The sequence below is a fragment of the Balaenoptera acutorostrata genome, chromosome 9, assembly GCF_949987535.1.
Source record: "Balaenoptera acutorostrata chromosome 9, mBalAcu1.1, whole genome shotgun sequence".
NCBI lineage: Eukaryota > Metazoa > Chordata > Mammalia > Artiodactyla > Balaenopteridae > Balaenoptera > Balaenoptera acutorostrata.
In genome coordinates this window covers 64898760-64923749 of record NC_080072.1, presented here as the reverse complement: position 1 = coordinate 64923749, position 24990 = coordinate 64898760, and the positions used below count along the sequence as shown (strand labels likewise).

General features: G+C 37.4%; 1 long non-coding RNA gene across 1 annotated transcript; it reads left to right on the top strand.

Annotated features, from left to right (window-relative positions):
- Window positions 1-586: 586 nt before the first annotated feature.
- On the top strand, window positions 587-24745 carry LOC130708955 (uncharacterized). The gene is made up of 4 exons (XR_009009348.1): window positions 587-690; window positions 10164-10329; window positions 10760-10959; window positions 24126-24745. It is a non-coding gene; the product is annotated as an uncharacterized LOC130708955 (long non-coding RNA).
- Window positions 24746-24990: the final 245 nt, after the last annotated feature.

Genomic DNA, 24990 nt, shown 5'->3' with positions numbered 1-24990 from the left:
TTATAATTTTTTTGATCTTCTCAACTAGTTTCATATTTAATTGATTTTTTTGTTTTGCTTTTTTCTGTGTTCAATTTGATTGCATTCTGCTCTGATCTGTATTTTTTCCTTTCTTATTCCTACCTGAGATTTAAGTTGTTCCTCTTTGTAATTTCTTAAGGAGGAAGCTGAGGTCATTGGTGTAAGATCTTTTTCTCCTCCATATATGAGTTTAGCGCTATGAATTTCCCACCAAGTACTGCTTTAACTATATCCCACAGATTTTGAAACATTGTTCATTATTTTTGTTCAGTTCAAAATACTTTTAAATTCTCTCTGCTTCTTTCTTTGACCTGCGGGTTATTTAAAAGTGTGTTACTTTCTTGGGCTTCCCTGGTGGCACAGTGGTTAAGAATCTGCCTGTCAATGCAGGGAACATGGGTTTGAGCCCTGGTCCGGGAAGATCCCACATGCCGAGGAGCAGGTAAGCCCGTGCGCCACAACTACAGAGCTTGTGCCCTAGAGCCCACGAGCCACAACTACTGAGCCCACATGCCTAGAGCCTGTGCTCTGCAACAAGAGAAGCCATCGCAATGAGAAGCACGTGCACCACAATGAAGAGTAGCCCCTGCTCGCCGCAACTACAGGAAGCCCACACACAACAATGAAGACCCAACACAGTCATAAATAAATAAATAAATAAATAAAAAAGTAAGTAAATAAAGCTATTAAAAAAAAGAGGTGTGTTACATTCCTAATTGTTCAAATTTTTCAAATATCTTTCTGTTATTGATTTCTAATTATATTCCATTGTGGTCAGAGAATATACTTTGTATGATTTGAATCCTTTTAAATTTATTGATATTTATAGCCCAGATTCTTGTCCATCTGGGTAAATGTTTCACGTGTACTGAAAAGAATGTATATGCTGCTGTTATGCCAAGTGTTCGAAAACATCAATTACCATAAGTTGGTTGATAGCATTTTTTAAGACTTCTTTATTCTTTCTGAATTTCTACCAACTTGTTCTATCAATTATTGAGAAAAGGTTATTGAACTCTCTTTTATGGGAATTGTTCTATTTCTCCTTTCAGTTCTATCAGCTCTTGCTTCTTGTATTTTGAAGCTTTGTTATTATATGAATAAACATTTAAGGTGAATTGATCCCAGTATCATTATGAAATAACCTTCTTTTTTAAAAAAATTTTTATTTATTTATTTATTTATTTTTACTTTTGGCAGTGTTGGGTCTTTGTTTCTGTGCGAGGGCTTTCTCTAGTTGCGGCAAGCGGGGGCCACTCTTCATCGCGGTGTGCGGGCCTCTCTTGTTGCGGAGCACCGGCTCCAGACGCGCAGGCTCAGTAGTTGTGGCTCACGGGCCTAGTTGCTCCATGGCATGTGGGATCTTCCCAGACCAGGGCTCGAACCCGTGTCCCCTGCATTAGCAGGCAGATTCTCAACCACTGCACCACCAGGGAGGCCTGAAATAATCTTCTTAATAATTGGTGATATGTTTTGCTTTGCAATTTACTTTGTTTAATATTTTTTAAATTAACTTTTATTGGAGTATAGTTGCTTTACATAATATAGCCACTCCAATAACTCTTTTTCTTTCTTTTTTTTTTTTTTTGGCTGCACCATGCGGCATGTGGGATCTTAGTTCCTTGACCAGGGACTGGACCTGTACCCCTGCAGTGGAAGCACAGTCTTAACCACTGGACTGCCAGGGAAGTCCCTACAATAACTTTCTTTTTTTTTTTTTTTTAAATCTTTTTTTTTTTTTTAAATGGTAATTATTTATTTATTTATTTATGGCTGTGTTGGGTCTTTGTCTCTGCGCAAGGGCTTTCTCCAGTTGCGGCAAGTGGGGGCCACCCCTCATCGCGGTACGCGGGCCTCTCACTATCGCGGCCTCTCTTGCTGCGGAGCACAGGCTCCAGACGCGCAGGCTCAGTAATTGTGGCTCACAGGCCCAGTCGCTCCGCGGCATGTGGGATCCTCCCAGACCAGGGCTCGAACCGGTGTCCCCTGCATTGGCAGGCAGACTCTCAACCACTGCGCCACCAGGGAAGCCCAATAACTTTCTTTTGATTAGTGTTAACATGACAGTGCTTTTCCCATTCTTTCACTTTTAACCTATTTGTGTCTTTATATTTAAAGACAGTGTATAATTGGATTTTTTAAAATCTAAATTGACAGTTTCTGACTTTTAATGAAGGAGGTGTCTAAGCCATTTATATTTAATATGATTTTTATATTCTAGGGTTTTAAATCTATCATCTTGCTATTTGATTTCTATGTGTTCCACCTGTTCTACATTCCCCTTTCCCTTTCTTCTGCCTTTATTTTTTGAATGAACTGACTATTTCTTATTCTATTTTATTCCTTTGTTGGCCAATTAGCTATAATTCTTTTTAAAAATTGTAATGATTGCTTTAGCATATACAGTATACCTCTCTATTAGTTTCCTCAGGCTACTCTAAGAAAGTACCACAAACTGTGTGGCTTAAAATAACAAATATATTCACTCACTATTTTGGTGGCTAGAAGTCTGAAATCAATGTATTGGCAGAGTTGGTTCCTACTGGAAGTGCTGAAGGACAATCTGTTCCATGCTTCTCTCCTAGCTTCTGGTGGTTGCTGGCAATCCTTAGTGTCTCTTCACCTGTAGAAGCATCTCTGCTTATGTTTTCATATGACGTTTCTCCCTGTGTCTTTGTGACTTTACATGGCCATTCCCCCTCTGTGTGTGTTTGTGTACCCAAATTTCTCTTATCTTATAAGGACACCATTGGTTAAGGGCTCAACCTAACCCAATATACCTCGTTTTAACTTATATCTACAAAGACACTATTTCCAATAAGGCTACATTCACAGGTACTGGGGATTAGAACTTGAAAATATATTTTGGAGGGGCACAATTCAACTCATGACAACACCTTTAACTTGTCACAATCTATCTTCAAGTAATATACCACTTTACATATAGTATCAGAATGTTACAACAGTGTACTTTCATTTCTTCTCAGTCTTTATGCTATTGTTGTCATACATTTACTTTTACATATTTTATAAACCACATATCACATAGTTATCATTTTTTGATATCACTAGTCATTTGTCTGTGAAGTAACTTTTAAAAATAAGAAAATTTATATTTATCCACATCTTTTCCATCTCTGGTGTTTTTTGTTCTTTTTATAGATTCATTTACATCTGGTATAATTCTACCTAAAGTATTCTCTTAGAAAGCAAATCTTCTGGTGATGAAATCTTTCACATTTTGGAAATCTAAAAAGTATTTTGTCCTAGTTTAAAAAATTGTGGTAAAAAACATGCAACATTAAATTTGCCATTTTAACCATCTTTAAGTGTATAGTTTAGTAGTGTTAAGTATAGTCACATTGTTAAGCAATAGATCTCTAGAAATTTTTCATCTTGCAACACTGAAACTCTATACCCACTGAACACTAATTACTCCTCTTCACTCCCCTCAGCCCTTGGTAACCACCTTTCTACTTTCTGCTTCTATGAGTTCTATTACTTTATATACTTTATGTGAGTGGAATCATACATTATTTGTCCTTTTGTGACTGGCTTATTTTATTTAGGTTTATCCATTTTGTAGGATGTGACAGGATTCCCTTCTTTCTTAAGACTTCATAATACTACAATGTATGTATATGTGTATGTATATATATGTGTGTGTATATATACACACACATATATATGTGTATATATATACACACACACACACATATATACATACACATATACCTATACTGTATATGTATATATGTATATACATACACATATATATGTATATATGTGTGTGTGTGTGTATATATACACACACGCACACACATACCGTAATTTCTTTATCCATTCATCTTTTGATGGATGTTTGGGTTGCTTCCACCACATGGTTATTGTGAATAATGCTGTAATGGATATTCATGTGTAAATATATCTTCAAGACCTTACTTTGAAGTCTATTGAGCTATATACCTAGAAGTGAGGTTGCTGGGTCATGGTATTTCTATTTTTATTTTTTTGAGGAACCTCCATACTGTTTTCCACAATGGATACATTGTTTTACATTCCTACCAACAGTGCACAAGAGGTCCAAGTTCTCCACATCCTTGCCAGCACTTGTTATTTTCTGTCCTTTTGATAGTGACCACCTGATGGGTATGAGGGGATGTTTCAAAGTGGTTTTGATTTGCGTGTCCCTAATGATTAGTGATGTTGAGCATCCTTTTATGTGCTTATTGGCCATTTGTATATAATATTTAGAGAAATGTCTGTTCAATTCATTTTCCCATATTTTAAATGGATTTTGTTGTTGTTGAGTTGTAGAAATGTCTGGGTATTAACCACATGTCAAGATATATGACTTGCAATTACTTTCTCCCGTTTCATAGGTTGTCTTTTCATTTTGTTGATTGTTTCCTTTGATGTACAGAAGTCTTTAAGTTTGATGTACTCCCGTATGTCTGTTTTTTATTTTGTTGCCTGGGCTTTTGGTGTCATAGTCAAGAAATCATTTTCCAGTGTCCTCAAGTTTTTCTGCCATGTCTTCTTTTAGGAGTTTTTGGATATGGAGTATGGAAAAGGCCCAAATTTATTCTTTTGCATGTGGAAATATATCTGTTTTTCCAAACACCATATGTTGAAGAGACTGTCCTTTTCCCATTGTGTAGTTTTGGCACCCTTGTCAAAAATCATTTGGCCATATTTTTCAAGGATGTATTTCTTGACTATCTATTGTGTTCCACTGGTTAATATATCTATCTTTATGCCAGTATCATATTGTATTAATTACCGTTCCTTTGTAGTATGTTTTGAAATCAAAAAGTACGAGGCCTCCAGCTTTGTTCTTCTTTTTCAGGAATGTTTTGGCCAGTCAGGTCCCACATGAATTTTAGGATTTTTTTCTATTTCTGCAAAAATTGCCATTGGGATTTTGATAGGGATTGCATTGAATCTGTAGATTGCTTTGGGTCATATGATCATTTTAACAATATTGAGTCTTTCAATCCACAGGCATGGGCTGTCTTTCCATTTATTTGTATCTTCTTTGATATTTTTAGCAGTGTTTTGTAGTTTTGAGTGTATGAGTCTTTTACCTCCTTTGTTAAGTTTATTCCTAAGTATTTTATCTTTTTTTTTTTGGTGCTGTAGTAAATGGGATTGTTTTCTTAATTTCCTTTTTGGATTGGTCATTGTTAGTGAAGAGAAACACAACTAATTTTTGTGTGTTGATTTTGTATCCTGAAACTTTGCTGAAATTGTTTTTAGTTGTAACATTATTTTTTCTGGGATTCTTAGTTTTTTCTACATATCAGATCATGTCATCTGTGAACAGAGATAATTTTACTTCTTCTTTTCCAGTTTCTTTTTTTATGTCTAAATTACTTTGGCTAGAACTTCCACACTTGTTGAATAGTATTGGCAAGATTGTGTATTCTTGCCTTCTTCTTCATCTTAGAGGACAAGCTTTCAGTTCTCTACCATTGAATATGTTATTAGCTATTGAGTTTTAATACGTGCTTTTGTTATGTTGAGGTAGTTTCTTTCTATTCCTAGTTTGTTGAGTAACTTTTGTCATAAAATGATGTTGAATTTTTCTGCATTGATTGAGATGATCATGTGGTTTAGTCCTTGATTTTGTTAATGTGGTGTATTACATTGATTGATTTTTGTATATTGAACCATCCTTGCATTCCAAGTATAAATCCCACTTGGTCATAGTGTATGATTCTTTTAATGTACTGTTGAATTCAGTTTGCTAGTATTTTGTTTAGGATTTTTGTATCACTATTAATCAGGAATATTGGTCTTTAGCTTTATTTTCTTGTGTTTTTGTTTGGTTTTGGTATCAGGGTAATGCTGGCCTCATAGAATGAGTTTGGGAGTGTTCCCTTCTTTTCAGTTCTTAAGAAGAGTTTGAGGAGGATTGGTGCTAATCCTTCTTTCAATGTTTGGTACAATTCTCTGGTGAAGGCATCTGGTCCTGGGCTTTCCTTTGTTGGGAGCTTTTTAATTAGTGCTTCTATCTTCTTACTAGTTATAGGTATATTCATACTTTTTATTTCTTCATGTTTCAGTTTTGGAAGGTTGTATGTTTTTAGGAATTTATCCATTCCTTGTAAGGTATCCAATTTGTTGGCGTATAATAATTCACAGTAATCTCTTATAATCCTTTTTATTTCTGTTACATCAGTTGTAAAGTCCCTATTTTCATTTCTAATTTTAGCTATTTGAGTCTTCTTATTTTTTTTTTAGTTAGTCTAGCTAAGAGTTTGTCAATTTTGTAAATCTTAAAAAAAAAAACCTACTGATTTCATTGATTTTTTTCCTATTGTCTTTCTATTCTCTTTTTCATTTATTTATTCTCTAATCTTTATTATTTCCTTCCTTCTACTAACTTTGGGTTTAGTTTGTTCTTCTTTTTCTAGTTCCTTGAGGTGTAAGTTTAGGTTTTTGATTTGAGACCTTTCTCTTTTAATGTAAGTGTTTACGGCTATAAACTTTCCTCTTGGTTCTACTTTCACTGCATCCATAAGTTTTGATATGTTGTGGGTTTTCAGATCCAGAAAAGATCTAGGTATTTGTAAATAAATAAATAAATTCCTTATTTCTTTTAGAAAATAAGAATTTTCTAAATTATAATGCTCTCTTTTTGACCCATTTGTTGTTTAATAGTACATTCTTTCCTTGACATTGGTCTTAGTGATGATTTTTTATATTTGACACCAAAAGCAAGCGCAAGAAAATCAAAAATAAACAAGTGGGAGTACATCAAACCAAAAAGCTTCTGTACAGCAAAGGAAACCATCAACAAAATGAAAAGTCAACCTACCAAATGGGAGAAAATATTTGCAGATCATGTGTTTGATAAGTGGTCAACATCCAAAATATATAAAGATAAAAAACTCATATAACTCAATAGCAAGAAAACCCCCAAAATCTCATTAAAAAATGGGAAGAGGATCTGAATAGACATTTTTTCAAGGAGGGTATATAAATGGCCAACAGGTATATGAAAAGGTGCTGAGAATCATTAATCATCAGGGAAATGTAAATCAAACCCACAATGAGTTATCACCTCACACCTGTTAGAATGGCTATTATCAAAAAGACAAGAAATAACAAATGTTGGCAAGGATGTGGAGAAAAGGAATCCCTTGTGCACTGTTGGTCAGAATGTAAATTGGTGCAACTACTATGGAAAACAGGATGGAAGTCCTCAAAAAATTAAAAAATAAAGCTACTGTATGATCCAGCAGTTCCACTTCTGGGTGTTTATCTGAAGGAAATGAAAACACTAGCTTCAAAAGATATATGCAACCCCATGTTCACTGCAGCATTTTATAATAGCCAAGAGATGGGCTCAACTTAAGTGTTCATTAAGGGATGAATGGGATATTATTCAACCATAAAAAGAAGGAGATCTTGCCATCTGTGACAACAGGGACAGACCTTGAGGGGATTATGCTAAGTGAAATAAGCCAGAGAGAGAAAGACAAATACCACATACCTCATTTATATGTGGAATCTAAAACCACCACCACTTGGGACTTCCCTGGTGGTCCAGTGGTTAACACTTTGCCTTCCAGTGAAGCAGGTGCAGGTTTGATCCCTGGTCGGGGAGCTGAGATCCCACATGCCTCGTGGCCAAAAAACCAAAACATGAAACAGAAGCAATATTGTAACAAATTCAGTAAAGATTTAAAAAATGGTCCACATCCAAAAAAATAAATTAAAAAAAAAAACAAAACACCACCAACACCACCACCAACAAACCAAACTCACAGATACAGAGAACAAGATTGGTATTGCCAGAGATGAGGGTTTGGAGTGGGCAAAATGGTGAAGGGAGTTATAAAATAAATAAGTGCTGGGGATGTAATTTGTATCATGGTGAATATAGTTAATAATACTGTATTGTATGTTTGAAAGTTGGTACGAGAGTAAATCTTGAAAGTTCTCATCCCAAGAAAAAAAATTATACATATACGTGGTGATGGATGTTAACTAGACTTATTGTGGTAATCATCTTGAAATGTATACATAATTAAATCATTATGTTGTGTGCCTGAAACTAATACGTTATATGTCAATTATGTCTTTTTTTAAAACTTTTTTTTTTTAAAGAGTTTTTTGATTTGGACCATTTTTTAAAGTCTTTACTGAATTTGTTACAACATTGCTTCTGTTTTATGTTTTGGTTTTTTGGCTGCGAGGCATGTGGGATCCTAGCTACCCAACTAGGGATTGAACCTGCACCCTCTGCAATGGAAGGTGAAGTCTTAACCACTGGACTGCCAGGGAAGTCCCTAAAAGTTTTATTTTTATTGAAGTATAGTTGATTTACAATGTTTCAGGTGTACAGCAAAGTGATTCAGTTATATATATATAATAAATATTTATATGTTCCTTTTCAGATTCTTTTCCATTATAAGTTATTACAAGATATTGAATATGGTTCCCTGTGCTCTACAATAGCTCTTTGTTGTTTATCTATTATATATATAGTAGTGTGTGTCTGTTAATCCCAAATTCCTAATTTATCCCTCCCCTCCTTTCCCCTTTGGTAACCATAAGTTTGTTTTCTATGTCTGTGAGTCTATTTCTGTTTTGCAAATAAGTTCATTTGTATCATTTTTTTAGATTCCACATCTAAGTGATATCGTATGATATTTGTCTTTCTCTTTCTGACTTACTTTACTTAGTATGATAATCTGATGATAATGATAATATCAATTATGTCTTTTTTTAGAGATTTCTAGATATCTTTTTTTTGAAATTTTATTTTATTTTATTTATTTATTTTTGGTTGCATTGAGTCTTCCTTGCTGCGTGCAGGCTTTCTCTGGTTGCGTTGAGTGGGGGCTACTCTTTGTCATGGTGTGCAGGCTTCTCATTGTGGTGGCTTCTCTTGTTGCGGAGCACGGGCTGTAGGTGCGCAGGCTTCAGTAGTTGTGGCATACGGGCTTAGTTGCTCCGCGGCATGTGGGATCTTCCTGGACCAGGGTTCGAACCTGTGTCCCCTGCATTGGCAGGTGAATTCTTAACCACTGTGCCACCAGGGAAATCCTCAATTATGTCTTAATGAAAAAAAGAAACCAAAATATAAATACTTTAAAAATGATTAAAACCTTGTGTTTTATCTTTAAAAATTTAAATAAATAGGATTTTTTGTGTGCGAAGAAGAAAAAAGTGAAGAATGTTTTATTATTGTTATAGGCATCTGTGGTGAGCTTTAGGTATTAATTGCCTATGTGACATAGAAAGGGTGCAGTGTCAGAGGAGAGGTAAGGCTTGCAGCTTGATACACTCAGCAAGGACATGCAGGAGGGCCCATGGTGGGCTGCCTCTCCCGACACTGATGTGAATTGGTTCAAACACAATAAGATGGATTTGGTTTATACAAACAAAGTGAATATATTTGAACTGAAATTTGAGGGATTTTAGTTGTACCTATGGAAGAAACAGATTTAAATTAAAGTTAATATAATATATAGAGGAGAATACATTTGAGTAATATATATATATATTTGAATAATAAACTTGAAAAAAGAGTGCATTGTTTAATTTCCACATATTTGTGGATTTTTCTATTTTTCTTCTACTGTTTATTTCTAGTTTCATTTCATTGTAGCCAGAGAAGATACTTTGTATGATTGCAGTCTTCTTAAATGTGAAAAGACTTGTTTTGTGGTCTAACATGTTACCTATCTTGAGAATGTTCCATACTTTGATTCTCTTTTCATTTCCCTTTGTGTAAATTATATAGGTATTTTCTTTGTGATTACCATTGCAATAACATGAAACATCTTAAAGGTATAGCAATCTATTTTAAACTGATAATAACTTCAATTGCCTGTAAAATCTCTACTCCTTTACATCTCTGCCTTTCTTATTACAGGCGTACCTTGGAGACTGTGGCTTCGGTCCAGACCACTGTAATAAAGCAAATATCACAATAAAGCAAATCACACGAATTTTTTGGTTTCCCAGTGCATGTAAAAGTTACATTTACACTGTACTGTAGTCTATTAAGTGTGCAATAGTATTATGTCTTTAAAAACAATGTACATGCCTTAATTTTAAAATACGTTATTGCTAAAAAATGCTAACCATCATCTGAGTCTTCAGTGAGTTGTAATCTTTATCAGGTGCAAGGTTTGAAATATTGCAAGAATTATCAAAATGTGACACAGAGACTGAAGAGAGCAAATACTGTTGGGAAAATGGTGCCTGATGCTGGGTTGCTTCAAACCTTCAATTTGTGAAAAATGCAGTATCTGCAAAGCACAATAAAGCAAAGCTCAATAAAATGAGGTATGCCTATATATGTTATTGATGATACAATTACCTCTTTTATATTGTGTATCCATTAACATAAATTTGTAACAATTTTTTATGCTTTTGTTTCTTAAATTCTATATTAGATTGTAAAGTGATTTACACACATACATTATCACACTACAGAATTCTATATTTGTCTAAATATTTACTTATACCCGGGAGTTTTATATTTTTGTATGGTTTTGTGTTGTTGTTTATAATCCTTTTGCTTCAACTTGAAGGAGTCCCTTCAGCATTTTGTAGGGCAGGTCTAGTGGTAAGGAACTCCCTTAACTTTTGTTTTTGTAGGAAACTCTTTAATTCCTCCTTTGTTTTTGAAGAAAAGTTTTCCAAGATATAGTATTCTTGGTTGGCATTTTTTTTTGTTTCAGTACTTTAAATATATTATCCTACTCCCTTCCAGGGAAGGTTTCCACTGAGAAATCTGCTGACAATCTACTAGTAGCTCCTTTGTACAGAAAAGTTGCTTTTTCCTGGCTGCTTTCAAGATTCTTTGCCTGTGACTTTTGACAATTTGATTATAACGTCTGTCGGCTTACAAACTGGCCCCTCTACAAGGAGGGTAAGGAGAGACTGAAGAATGAAGCAGACCACTTCATACTGGTAGGTGGCAATTTTAATAAACAGGGGAATTTACATACAAGGCTTGTCTTGGGTGGCCGCAAGATGAGTAATCTCCACATCACCTGCCTGCCAGAATCTTAAAAGTTTATAGAGAGGCCTTAACTAGGTTCAGTCATGTATACTGTCTTGATGGTCTCAACAGTACTGTTCTCTCAAGGCTGTGTCCTTGAAAATGGTTCCCACTGTGGGAATGATGGGCAGAACGTACATTCTAAGGACAGGGAAGGGGGTGAGAAGCCTCTGTTTGCCCTGGTCCAGCTTTTAGGTCAACTAGTGGTCATGTCTTCTAATAGATTACCTCTTCGAACAATATCTCTTATTGTAGATCCCTTTAGATTTTTCCTAACTAGAGTTTCTTGAATTTCTTGAATTTGTATGTCCATTTCTCTCCTCAGATTTGGGAAGATTTCAGCCATTATTTCTTCAAATAGAGTCTCTGTTCCTTTCTTTCTTTCTTCTGCTGGGATTCACATGGTGCATATATGGTTCCATTTGATGATGACCCAAAAGTGCCTTAGGCTCCCCTTCATTTTTCATCATTCTTTTTTTCTTTTTACTCCTCTGCAACAGTACTTTTGAAAGTCTTGCCTTCAAGTTCATGGATTCATTCTTCTAACTGCTCAGGTCTGCTGCTGAGTTCCTTTAGTGAATTTTTCAATCCAGATATTGTGTTCTTAAGTTCCAGAATTTCTGTTTGGTTCTTCTTCATAGTTTCCTCTCTTTGTTGATATTCTCATTTGGTTCATGCATAATTTTCCTGATTTCATTTTAGTTGTCTATCTATGTTCTCTTTTAATTCATTGAGCACCCTTATCACAATAATTTTTATTTTTTTATTTTTTGGTAATTAATATATTTCTGTTTCATTAGGGTTAGTTTCTGGAGATTTAATTTGTTCCTTTAAATGTGTCATTTTTCTTGTTTCTTTGTATGGCTTGTTATTTTTTTCTTGGGATTTTAGCATTTGAAGAATCAGCCATCACCCCCAGACTTTTTAATCTGCAATTGTGTAGGGAGAACTTTCTCCACTGAGCCTGGCTAGGGATTCTGGAGACCACTCAAATCTTTTCTAGGGATGTATCCTCTCTGGGCTTTAGGAGGTTTGCCAGTTCTTCTTCTTCTTCTTCTTTTTTTTAAAAAATAAATTTATTTATTTATTTATTTTTGGCTGCATTGGGTCTTCGTTGCTGCACACGGGCTTTCTCTAGTTGTGGTGAGTGGGGGCTACTCTTTGTTGTGGTGCACGGGCTTCTCATTGTGGTGACTTCTTTTGTTGCGGAGCACAGGATCTAGGTACGTGGGCTTCAGTAGTTGTGGCACGCAGGCTCAGTAGTTGTGGCTCGTGGGCTCTAGAGCGCAGGCTCAGTAGTTGTGGCACATGGGCTTAGTTGCTCTGTGGCATGTGGGATCTTCCTGGACCAGGGCTGGAATCCGTGTCCACTGCCTTGACAGGTGGATTCTTAACCACTGCACCACCAGGGAAGTCTGCCAGTTCTTCTTGAGAGCTCCCACTGGAGTGTCTCTTTGATACTGTAGCCTCTTTGGTACTATAATAAGCTGCAGTATTGGAACTCTACCTAGTGTCTCTGGTAATGAAAACTCTGGTGAATGTTGATGGTTTTGTTCTCAGATACCCCTAATCTGGCCTCTATTCCTGTCAGTACTTGGATTCAAGTAAGACAGAAAATGGTCCCTCAGGCAGCCCCCCTAAAAGTCAGAATAATGGACATACGTTCTACTTGTTTCTCTCACCAGGGAGAATATGCGAATTGAGGTTTTCCTCCTAATGGTGTCACACTGTGTGGGCAGTAGGGGTTCTGGTGAGAGAAAGTGCCATGAATTTTCTTGCTGACTTTGAGGCAGTTGGCTTAGTGCTCACCTGGGGTGCAGGATCCATTTTTTTTCTTTAACTTATTTTATTCAAGTATAGTTGATTTACAATGTTGTGTTCATTTCTGCTGTATAGCAAAGTGATTCACTTATACATATGTATGTGTGTATATATACATATATATATACACACTCATATATATACACACACACACACACATATATGTATATACACACACACATTCTTTTTCTTATTCTTTTCCATTATGGTTTATCAGAGAATATTGAATATAGTTCCCTGTGCTATACAGTAGGACATTGTTGTTTATCCATTCTATATATAATAGTTTGTAAATGCTAATCCCAAACTCTCATTCTATCCATCCCAACCCGCCCCATTAGCAACCACCAGTCTGTTCTCTATGTCTGTGTGTCTGTTTTGTAGATAAGTTCATTTGTGTCATATTTTAGATTCCACATATAAGTGATATCTTGGATATTTGTCTTTCTCTGACTAACTTCACTTAGTATGATAATCTCTAGGTCCAGCCATGTTGCTGCAAATGGCATTATTTCATTCTGTTTTTATGGCTAAGTAGTAGTCCACTGTATATATGTACCACATCTTCTTTACCCATTAATCTGTCAATGGACATTTAGGTTGTTTCCATGTCTTGGCTATTGTGAATAGTGCTGCTATGAACATAGGGGTGCATATATCTTTTTGAATTATAGTTTTGTCTGGATATAAGCCCAGGAGTGGGATTGTTGGATCATATGGCAACTCTATTTTTAGTTTTTTGAGGAACCTTCATACTGTTTTCCACAGTGGCTACACCAATTCACATTCCCACAAACAATGTAGGAGGGTTCTCTTTTCTCCACACCCTCTCCAGCATTTCTTGTTTGTAGACTTTTTAATGATAGCCATTCTGACCAGTGTGAGGTGGTACCTCATTGTAGTTTTGATTTGCATTTCTCTAATAATTAGCCATGTTGAGAATCTTTTCGTATGCCTGTTGCCCATCTGTATGTCTTCTTTGGAGAAATGTCTCTTTAGGTCTTCTGCCCATTTTTCAGTTGGGTTGTTTTGTTATTGAATTGTATGAGCTGTTTGTATATTTTGGAAATGAAGTCCTGTTGGTCACATCATTTGCAAATATTTTCTCCCATTCTGTAGATTGTCTTTTCATTTTTTTTTGTTTATGGTTTCCTTTGCTGTACAAAACTTGTAAGTTTAATTAGGTCCCATTTGTTTATTTTTGCTTTCATTTCTATTGCCTTGGGAGACTGACCTAAGAAGACATTGGTACGATTTATGTCAGACAATGTTTTGCCTATGTTTTCTTCTATGAGTTTTATGGTGTCATGTCTTATATTTGTCTTTAAGCCATTTTGAGTTTATTTTTGTATATGGTGTGAGGGTGTGTTCTAACTTCATTGATTTAAATGTGGCTGTCCAGGGAGCTCCCTGGTAGTCTAGTGGTTAGGATTCGGCACTTTCACTGCTATGGCCTGGGTTCAATCCCTGCTTGGGGAACTGAGATCCTGCAAGCCACGTGGCACAGTCAAAAAAAAAAAAAAAATGCAGCTGTCCAACCTTTCCAACACCACTTGCTGAAGAGAGTGTCTTTTCTTCATTTTATAGTCTTGTCTCCTTTGTTGAAGATTAATTGACTGTAACTGGGTGGGTTTATTTCTAGGCTGTCTATTCTGTTCCATTGATCCATATGTCTGTTTTTGTGCCAATACCCATGCTGTTTTGATTACTGTAGCTTTGTAGTATCGTCTGAAGTCTGGGAGGGTTATGCCTTACAAGATCCTTTTAACTGGTTTCTGGATTTCTCACAAAGGCACATGGTTTGTGTAGTATTGTTAAATTCCTGTGTCTATGGGAGAAGGAGGGTCTATGGCTTCCTATTCTGCCATCATGCTGTTGTCATCCTCCCTTTTCAGCCCTAGTTTTTGAAAAATATTTCTGCTAGGTACAGAATTCTAGGTTGACTTTTTTCAAATGTTAGTATTTTAAAGATTTTACTGTGCTGTTTTCTGGCTAGCATTATTACCAGTGAGAAGTCTGCTATCATTCTTATTATTTCTCGAGGTGTTTCTCTGGCTCCTATTAAGATTTTCTCTTTATTACTGGTTTTAAGCAATTTGATTGTGATGTGGTGTGGGAGTAGTTTTTCTCATATTTATTTTGCTTGGAGTTCATTGAGCTTCTTGAATCTGGGGTTTTAAAAAATTTCAGCTATTTTGAGGTATAATTAATGTATACAATTGTAAGATATTTAAAGTGTACATCACAGTGATTTAATATATGTACATATACATTGTGAAAGGACTCCCCTCATCTATTTCATTAACACATCCATCACTTCACATTTATCTTTTTGTGTTTGAGAACATTTAAGTTTTAGTCTCCTAGCAAGTTTCAATTATACAGTACAGTGTTATCAACAAGAGTCACTATGGTTTTCATTAGATCCTCACACCTGTTCATCTTATAGCTGAAATTTTGTACCCTTTTACAAACATCTCTCTATTTCTTCACTCCCGGTCCCAGTGGCAGTTCAGAGTTTTTGTCTGTTCTCTCCGCACTGGGTTGGGTTGTAGAGCCAAAGTGGATGGAGTGTTTTTGAGCTCATTAAGAACTTGTTATTTGTTTAGTGCAATCCTGTGACACTCCTAAATGTAAGCCCCATTGGCTTTCAGAGCCAGGCAATCTGGGTGCAGATTGCCTGGCTCTCTCAGGTGGCAGCTGCTAAAGCTGCTGTGTCAGATGTGTGTACAAGGTCCTTCCAGAGAGATAACTGTGACTCAGAGCAGACCAAAAGGAGAGGGTATGGGAGGTGTCCACAGTCTTCCCTAGTGTTTGGAGAGGATTGCAGTGAGCCTCTAGATGCATGCTAAATTAGAAGCCTGACCTCAGGCAGCATCTTTTAGAGTATGCAAAGAGACCCCTTTTAGGGAAAGACTGGGAGATGGGGGTTTGTGCATGCTTACTCTGTGCTGAGCCCTGGGGGTATAGCCAGTTTAAGAATTGCTTTTTTGTTTGCTATTGTCTTTGGGACTAGCGAATGGGAGCCTATTGGTTATCAGAGCCAGGAGATCTGGGGACCCACCCCTTGGGAAGCAGCTGCAAAAGCTGGGGTACAGATGAGTATATTAGCTCCTTCCAGGGAGATACTGGTGACTTGGAGCAGCCTCAAGAGAGAAGGTGGAAAGGTGACTTCTGGCTTCCCTGGTCTCTGGGAAGGATTGCAGTTAGCCCCTAGATGCAAGTTAAATTAGAATTCTGACCTTCAGGCAGCATTTGTTAAAGTGTGCAAAAATAAACCCCATTCAGGGAAGACTGGAAGCCTGGCATTTTTTGCCTGCTCCCTCTGCACTGAGCCCTGAGGATAGCTACAGCTAGTGCTCCTACAAATGGGTCTCATGGAGTTGCTGTAAGCCTACTGGCTTTCAGAACTAGGTGTTTTGAGGGGCCACTCAGATGGAAGTCAAATGTTGTGGCACTAGGTGTTGGGTCCAAACCCTTCCCTTCCCTCGTCAGGGAGAAACTGGGATTTTCTTTTTTTCCCCCAATATCTTTATTGGAGTATAATTGCTGTACAATGGTGTGTTAGCTTCTGCTGTATAACTAAGTGAGTCAGTCATACATATACACATATCCCCATATACCCTTTCTCTTGTGTCTCCCTCCCACCCTCCCTATCCCACCCCTCTGGGTGGTCACAAAGCACCGAGCTGATCTCCCTGTGCTATGCGGCTGCTTCCCACCAGCCATCCATTCTACATTTGGTAGTGTATATATGTCCATGCCACTCTCTCACCTTGTCCCAGCCTCCCCCTCCCCCTCCCCGTGTCCTCAAATCCACTCTCCACATCTGCATCTTTATTCCTGTCCTGCCCCTAGGTTCTTCAGAACCATTTTACTTTATTTTTTTTAGATTCCATATATATGTGTTAGCGTACGGTATTTGTTTTTATCTTTCCAACTTACTTCACTCTGTATGACAGACTCTAGGTCCATCCACCTCACTGTAAATAACTCAGTTTCGTCTCTTTTTATGGCTGAGTAATATTCCATTGTATATATGTGCCACATCTTCTTTATCCATTCATCTATCGATGGACACTTAGGTTGCTTCCATGTCATGGCTATTGTAAATAGTGCTGCAATGAACATTGTGGTACATGACTCTTTTTGAATTATGGTTTTCTCGGAGTATATGACCAGTAGTGGGATTGCTGGGTCATATGGTAGCTCTATTTTTAGTTTTTTAAGGAACCTCCATACTGTTCTCCATAGTGGCTGTATCAATTTACATTCCCACCAACAGTGCAAGAGGGTTCCCTTTTCTCCACACCCTCTCCAGCATTTATTGTTTGTAGACTTTCTGGCCATTCTGACCAGTGTGAGATGATACCTCATTGTAGTTTTGATTTGCATTTCTCTAATGATTAGTGATGTTGAGCATCCTTTCATGTGTTTGTTGGTAATCTGTATATCTTCTTTGGAGAAATGCCTATTTAGGTCTTCTGCCCGTTTTTGGATTGGGTTGTTTGTTTTTTTGATATTGAGCTGCATGAGCTGCTTGTATATTTTGGAGATGAATGCTTTGTCAGTTGCTTTCCTTGCAAATATTTTCTCCCATTCTGAGGGTTGTCTTTTGGTCTTGTTTATGGTTTCCTTTGCTGTGCAAAAACTTTTAAGTTTCATTAGGTCCCATTTGTTTATTTTTGTTTTTATTTCCATTTCTCTAGGAGGTGGGTCAAAAAGGATCTTGCTGTGATTTATGTCATAGAGTGTTCTGCCTATGTTTTCCTCTAAGAGTTTGATAGTGTCTGGCCTTACATTTAGGTCTTTAATCCATTTTGAGGGTTTTTTTGTGTATGGTGTTAGGAAGTGTTCTAATTTCATTCTTTTACATGTAGCTATCCAGTTTTCCCAGCACCACTTATTGAAGAGGCTGTCTTTTCTCCATTGTATATCCTTGCCTCCTTTATCAAAGATAAGGTGACCATATGTGCATGGGTTTATCTCTGGGCTTTCTATCCTGTTCCATTGATCTATATTTCTGTTTTTGTGCCAGTACCATACTGTCTTGATTACTGTAGCTTTATAGTATTGTCTGAAGTCAGGGAGCCTGATTCCTCCAGCTCCGTTTTGCTTTCTCAAGATTGCTTTGGCTATTCAGGGTCTTTTGTGTTTCCATACAAATTGTGAAAGTTTTGGTTCTAGTTCTGTGAAAAATGCCATTGGTAGTTTTATAGGGATTGCCCTGAATCTGTAAATTGCTTTGGGTAGTATAGTCATTTTCACATTGTTGATTCTTCCATTCCAAGAACATGGTATATCTCTCCATCTGTTTGTATCATCTTTAATTTCTTTCATCAGTGTCTTATAGTTTTCTGCATACAGTTCTTTTGTCTCCTTAGGTAGGTTTATTCCTAGGTATTTTATTCTTTTTGTTGCAATTGTAAACGGGAGTGTTTCCTTAATTTCTCTTTCAGATTTTTCATCATTAGTGTATAGGAATGCAAGAGATTTCTGTGCATTAATTGTGTATCCTGCTACTCTACCAAATTCATTGATTAGCTCTAGTAGTTTTCTGGTGGCATCTTTAGGATTCTGTATGTATAGTATCATGTCATCTGCAAACAGTGACAGTTTTACTTCTTTTCTGATTTGGATTCCTTTTATTTCTTTTTCTTCTCTGATTGCTGTGGCTAAAACTCCCAAAAGTATGTTGAGTAATAGTGGTGAGAGTGGGCAACCTTGTCTTGTTCCTGATCTTAGTGGAAATGCTTTCAGTTTTTCACCATTGAGAACGATGTTGGCTGTGGGTTTGTCATATATGGCCTTTATTATGTTGAGGTATGCCTACTTTCTGGAGGGTTTTTATCATAAAGTGGTGTTAAATTTTGTCGAAAACATTTTCTGCATCTATTGAGATGATCATATCGTTTTTCCTTCAACTTGTTAATATGGTTTATCACATTGATTGATTTGCATATATTGAAGAATCCTTGCATTCCTGAGATAAACCCCACTTGATCAGGGCGTATGATCCTTTTAATATTTTGTTGGATTCTGTTTGCTGGTATTCTGTTGAGGATTTTTGCATCTATGTTCATCAGTGATATTGGTCTGTAGTTTTCTTTTTTGTGACATCATTGTCTGGTTTTGGTATCAGGGTGATGGTGGCATCGTAGAATGAGTTTGGGTGTGTTCCTCCCTCTGCTATATTTTGGAAGAGTTTGAGAAGCATAGGTGTTACCTCTTCTCTAAATGTTTGATAGAATTCGTCTGTGAAGCCATCTGGTCCTGGGCTTTTGTTTGTTGGAAGATTTTTAATCACAGTTTCAATTTCAGTGCTTGTGATTGGTCTGTTTATATTTTCTATTTCTTCCTGTTTCAGTCTTGAAAGGTTGTGCTTTTCTAAGAATGTGCCCATTTCTTCCAGGTTGTCCATTTTATTGGCATATAGTTGCTTGTAGTAACCTCTCATGATCCTTTCTTTGCATTTCTGCAGTGTCAGTTGTTATTTCTCCTTTTTCATTTCTAATTCTATTGATTTGAGTCTTCTCCCTTTTTTTCTTAATGAGTTTGGCTAATGGTTTATCAATTTTGTTTATCTTCTCAAAGAACCAGCTTTTAGCTTTATTAGTCTTTGCTATCGTTTCCTTCATTTCTTTTTAATTTATTTCTGATCTTTATGATTTCTTTCCTTCTGCTAACTTTGGGTTTTTTTGTTCTTCTTTCTCTAATTGCTTTAAGTGAAAGGTTAGGTTGTTTATTTGAGATATTTCTTGTTTCTTGAGGTAGGATTTATTGCTATAAACTTCCCTCTTAGAACTGCTTTTGCTGCATCCCATATGTTTTGGGTCATCGTGTTTTCATTGTTATTTTTTTCTAGGTATTTTTTGATTTCCTCTTTGATTTCCTCAGTGAACTCTTGGTTATTTAGTACTGTATTGTTTAGCCTCCATGTGTTTGTATTTTTTACAGCTTTTTTTTAAAAAATAAATTTATTTATTTATTCATTTTTGGCTGCACGGGGTCTTTGTTGCTGCTCGCAGGCTTTCTCTAGTTGCGGTGAGTGGGGGCTACTCTTCGTGGCAGTGCGCAGGCTTCTCATTGTGGTGGCTTCTCTCGTTGCGGAGCACGGGCTCTATGCATGCAGGCTATAGTAGTTGTGGCTCATGGGCTCTAGAGTGCAGGCTCAGTAGTTATCACACACGGGCTTAGTTGCTCTTCGGCATGTGGGATCTTCCCGGCGTAGGGCTCAAACCCATGTCCCCTGCATTGGCAGGCAGATTCTTAACCACTGCACCACCAGGGAAGCCCCCTACAGCTTTTTTGCTGTAATTGATATCTAGTCTCATAGCGTTGTGGTTGGAAAAGATACTTGATACGATTTCAATTTTCTTAAATTACCAAGGCTTGATTTGTGACCCAAGATATGACCTATCCTGGAGAATGTTCCATGAGCATTTGAGAAGAAAGTGTATTCTGTTGTTTTTGGATGGAATGTCCTATAAATATCAATTTAGTCCGTCGTGTCTAATGTGTCATTTAAAGCTTGTGTTTCCTTATTTAAATATTTTCATTTTGGATGATCTGCCCATTGGTGAAGGTGGGGTGTTAAAGTCCCCTACTATTTTGTGTTACTGTCGATTTCCCCTTTTATGGCTGTTTGCATTTGCCTTATGTATTATGGTGCTCCTATGTTGGGTGCGTAAATATTTACAATTGTTATGTATTCTTCTTGGATTGATCCCTTGATCATTAGTTAGTGTCCTTCTTTCTCTCTTGTAATAGTCTTTCTTTTAACGTCTATTTTGTCTGATATGAGAATTGCTACTCCAGCTTTCTTTTGATTTCCATTTGCATGGAGTGTCTTTTTCCATCCCGTCACTTTCAGTCTGTATGTGTCCCTAGGTCTGAAGTGGGTCTCTTGTAGACAGCATATATATGGGTCTTGTTTTTGTATTGATTTAGCCAGTGTATATCTTTTGGTTGGAGCATTTAATCCATTACATTTAAGATAATTATCGATATGTATGTTCCTATTACCATTTTCTTAATTGTTTTGGGTTTGTTATTGTAGGTCTTTTCCTTCTCTTGTGTTTCCTGCCTAGAGAAGTTCCTTTAGCATTTGTTGTAAAGCTGGTTTGGTGGTGCTGAATTCTCTTGGCTTTTGCTTGTCTGTAAATGTTTTAATTTCTGTGTTGAATCTCAATGAGATCCTTGCTGGGTAGAGTAATCTTGGTTGTAGGTTTTTCCCTTTCATCACTTTAAATATGTCCTGCCACTCCCTTCTGGCTTGCAGAGTTTCTGCTGAAAGATCAGCTGTTAACCTTATGGGGATTCCCTTGTATGTTATTTTTTGCTTTTCCCTTGCTGCTTTCAATATTTTTTCTTTGTATTTAATTTTTGATAGTTTGATTAATATGTGTCTTGGCATGTTTCTCCTTGGATCTATCCTGTATGGGACTCTCTGTGCTTCCTGGACTTGACTGACTATTTCCTTTCCCATATTTGGGAAGTTTTCAACTGTAATCTCTTCAAATATTTTCTCAGTCCCTTTTTTCTTCTTCTTTTGGGACCCCTATAATTCAAATGTTGGTGTGTTTACTGCTGTCCCAGAGGTCTCTGAGACTGTCCTCAATTCTTTTAATTCTTTTTTCTTTATTCTGCTCTGTGGTAGTTATTTCCACTATTTTTTCTTCCCGGTCACTTATCTGTTCTTCTGCCTCAGTTATTCTGATATTGATTCCTTCTAGAGAATTTTTAATTTCATTTATTGGGTTGTTCATCATTGTTTGTTTGCTCTTTAGTTCTTCTAGGTCCTTGTTAAATGTTTCTTTTATTTTCTCCATTCTATTTTCAAGATTTTGGATCATTTTTATTATCATTACTCTGAATTCTTTTTCAGGTAGACTACCTATTTCTGCTTCATTTGTTTGTTCTGGTATTCATCTGCTGTGTATTTCTCTGTCTTCCCATTTTGCTCCTTCATCTGCTGTGTATTTTTCTGTCTTCTCATTTTGCTTAACTTACTGTGTTTGGAGTCTCCTTTTCCCAGGCTGCAGGTTCGTAGTTCCCGTTGTTTTTTGGTAAGGTTGGTTCAGTGGGTTTTGTAGGCTTGCTGGTGGAGGGGACTGGTTCCTGTGTTCTGGTGGATGAGGCTAGATCTTGTCTTTCTGGTGGGCAGGACCATATCCAGTGGTGTGTTTTGGAGTGTCTGTGAACTTATTATGATTTTAGGCAGCCTCTCTGCTAATGGGTGGGGTTGTGTTCCTGTCTTGCTAGTTGTTTGGCATGGGGTGTCCAGCACTGGAGCTTGCTGGTCGTTGAGTGGAGCTGGGTCTTAGCATTGAGACAGAGATCTCTGGGAGAGCTCTCGCCAATTGATATTACATGGGGCCAGGAGGTCTCTGGTGGTCCAATGTCCTGAATTCGGCTCTCCCACATCAGAGGCTCAGTCCTGACAGCCGGCCAGAGCACCAAAACCCTGTCAGCCACACGGCTGGAAAAATGTGCTTTGAGTTGTGTGTCAGCCACTGCCCTGTTGTAGCTCTGTCTCAGCTGTCTCCAAAGGTCACCCAGATACATTGGGTTATTCCATCATTCCTCAGAACTTGCACATGCCAGTCTGGGATTTGTAGATGTCCTCCTGATACTCTTCATTGAAATACCTTGCATTCATGGTGGTGAGAGATATGCTAATAGTGTTGGTTCTCTTCAGTTCAGAGACTGGGATAGTCTGAGCCTTCATGTGGCTAAGTCAGAAGCAGCTGGCCAACTGTCTGAAAGTAATAACATGTCAGATTCCAAGAAGGCTTTCTGCAGCACCTGAGCAGTAGTCCCAAGCAGCCGCTCTGCTCAGCTGTAGCACTCTGACCGGGCACCCTCAGTGGGACCCTCAAACGAGGATTTCTGCTGGCCCTAGAGCCTGACTTGCCCACCCAGGCAAGGAGCTGAGGAGATCATCTCCCGGCCCCGTGTCACCAGAGGAGCAGACACTTGGAAGGTGTGTGGCCAACAGTGTGGGAGAAACTGGGATTTTCAAGTTTCCTCATGAGAGTATGTTGCTGTGCTGGCAGGGGGGCTTATGGCAAGTGTTTCTCAGCCTTTCCTACCTATTTTGGTGTGGATATTTCCTTGTTTGCCTGATGTGTAGGAGTTGCTCAGCTAGTTTCTGGATTTCTTTCAGAGGGAATTGCTCTGTGTGTAGCTGTAGATTCGGTGTGTTTGTGGGAGGAGATGAGTTTAGGGGTCTCCTGTATTACCACCTTGGACTGGAAATCTGTGAATCTTTTGTTTTATACATTTCATCAAATCTGGAAAATTTTCAGCCATTAGTATATCAAAAAATTTTTTCTGCTCATCCCTTCCTTAATTGACTTAAATTACAGGTATATAAGGCTACTCACTAATACTATGTTAGGTTTTTTTTTTCAGTTTTACTTTGAAGTTGATATTGTGTCTTTAAGTTTACTACTCTTCTGCTATGTCTAATCTTGGGGAGGCTTTTGGGGGTCATTACTTTAGTGAAGCTGGTGGGACTCAGGGATACCAGGATTCAATTATTATTTTTATTAATGTTAGCGTGACTGTCTTTGTGGGGATAAGATGATGAAGATAGGGGAATATGGGTTATGTATCTTTGGAAGAATCTTTTTTTTTAATGAGGCTTAGGAATGTAAGTGAACAAGTTCTATGAAATCAGCCGCATCTGTAGAATACCATTTCTTCATTATTAGATTACTGCTTAAAGTTGGAAATTCAAATACTGAATGGTTTACACAAGACAGTATAATTGTACAAAGGCAGGAAGAAAATCAATATGATACAATACATAGCAAGTAATGCAATATGATGCAGTAAATACAAAAGCAGGGGGATAATCACATGGCTAAGGCAGTTGGAGAAAATGCAGGGGAAAAGCCAAGAGAGAGAAGGTTAAGTTCTCATAGTTGGGATCATATCTTAGTCATTACATATAACTCAGGGAGAACATCAGGGAAAACAGGCAATGTAACCACATTTATTGAGCACCTCCTATAGGCCAGGTATGGTATGGTTCCATTTCTATAACCTCACTGCAAAGCAGTTATTACTATGTTTTAAGAGGAAACACAGTCAGAAAGGTTAGGTAGATTGCCCAACGTGTGGTATACAGTGTCTTTCACATGCTGTATCTTGAATCAGTATTAGTTGAATAAATGAATATGTATTTATTCAAGCGAAAGATAGCTTGTGAATTTTCTTTGCTGTGCTTCTTTCTAATCTTTCCTAGAAAAATGCTAAACAGATAACTACAGGCTAGGGAAAGGACTGTGCTAGCTGGCATGCAGTAAGAGCAACAGGAACAACAGTAATGGCAGTAACATATACGGACTTCCTGTGAGTTGGCCACTGTTTTGATTTACATGTATTAACTCATTTAGTGCTGACACCACTATGAGGTAAGTACAATCTTTATTTCTCAGTTTACAGATGAGGAAAGTGAGGTGCAGAGAGGTGAAATAGCTTGTTCAAAGTTATCCCGTTGTTAAGTAGTAAGGCCAGGATTTGAACTTTTGATAGTGGAGCTCCAGGCTGTACTTCACACCTTTGAACTATCTTGCCTCTAGTGACTTGCTGCCTTTCTTCACTGTGGTTCACCTAGCTTCACCTTTGGGCTCAGGCCCAGACCAAGTTTTCCCTAGTTTCTCCTTTCAGGCCTCTTACAGCCACTCTGGCAAGTACTGCTTTCCAAAGCCAGTGGAAAACATTGATAGACTTCCCTATTTTTTCTGTTGTAAAAAAGGCAAATTGAAGTCATGGAGTAAGATACAAATCTCTCCTGCTTTCAGGTGGCAAGGGAGGTGAACCTAAACCAACCTTGCTGTATTTCTCAGATTACTATCTCAGCATATGAAGAAACAAAATACCCAGAATTTATAGAGAATTTATTTGATCTACAAATCAAATGCGCCAAAGACATGAACAGAAAATTCACAAAAGAAAACAAGAGGCAAATATCTTTATTTCAAAATCAACCTTAGCTAGATTCATTTTTATGTTTTTCTTTTTTCCTTGATATCGGCAAACTTTAAAAAGATTGATGTGGCTGAAGCTGGAGAAGGATGGTAAGGATGTCGGGGGTGAGAGACAGTGAA